This window comes from Myotis davidii, unplaced genomic scaffold (assembly GCF_000327345.1).
Source record: "Myotis davidii unplaced genomic scaffold, ASM32734v1 scaffold936, whole genome shotgun sequence".
Classification (NCBI taxonomy): domain Eukaryota; kingdom Metazoa; phylum Chordata; class Mammalia; order Chiroptera; family Vespertilionidae; genus Myotis; species Myotis davidii.
The window spans coordinates 119,225-119,836 of NW_006287077.1; the positions used below are offsets into that span (position 1 = coordinate 119,225).

At 45.8% G+C, this 612-nt stretch overlaps 1 protein-coding gene across 1 annotated transcript in view; it reads left to right on the forward strand.

Annotated features, from left to right (window-relative positions):
* ZNF274 (zinc finger protein 274) overlaps window positions 1–612 on the forward strand; it is a 20,681-nt gene that overhangs the window by 270 nt on the left and 19,799 nt on the right. The gene's annotated exons all lie outside the window — the stretch shown is intronic.

Sequence of the window (612 nt, forward strand, 5' to 3'; positions counted from 1 at the left end):
GGAAGACCTTCCGGATGTCCTTCCGGACTACCTTCCGGACGAAGGTGGGGCTGCCAGGGGTCAGGCCCCTTGCACGAATTTCGTGCATCAGGCTTCTAGTGTGTGTGTGTGTGTGTGTGTGTGTTTTGTGGTTTTATTTAATATATTTTATTGATTTTATAGAGGAAGGGAGAGGGAGAGAGAGATAGAAACATCGATGAGAGCGAATCATTGATGGGCTGCCTCCTGCACACCCCCCACTGGGAATCGAGCCAGAATCGAACCTGGGACCCCTCAGTCCACAGGCCGACACTCTATCCATTGAGCCAAACGAGCTAGGGCCGTGGTCGGCAAACTGCGGCTCACGAGCCACATGCGACTCTTTGGCCCCTTGAGTGTGGCTCTTCCTAAGCCTTAGGAGTACCCTAATTAAGTTAATAACAATGTACCTACCTATATAGTTTAAGTTTAAAAAATTTGGCTCTCAGAAGAAATTTCAATCGTCGTACTGTTGATATTTGGCTCTATTGACTAATGAGTTTGTTGACCACTGATGCCAGGGCATATATGTGTTTTAATATACATATTTTTAAGTATATTTTTCTTCATTTCAGAGAGGGAGGAAGAGGGAAA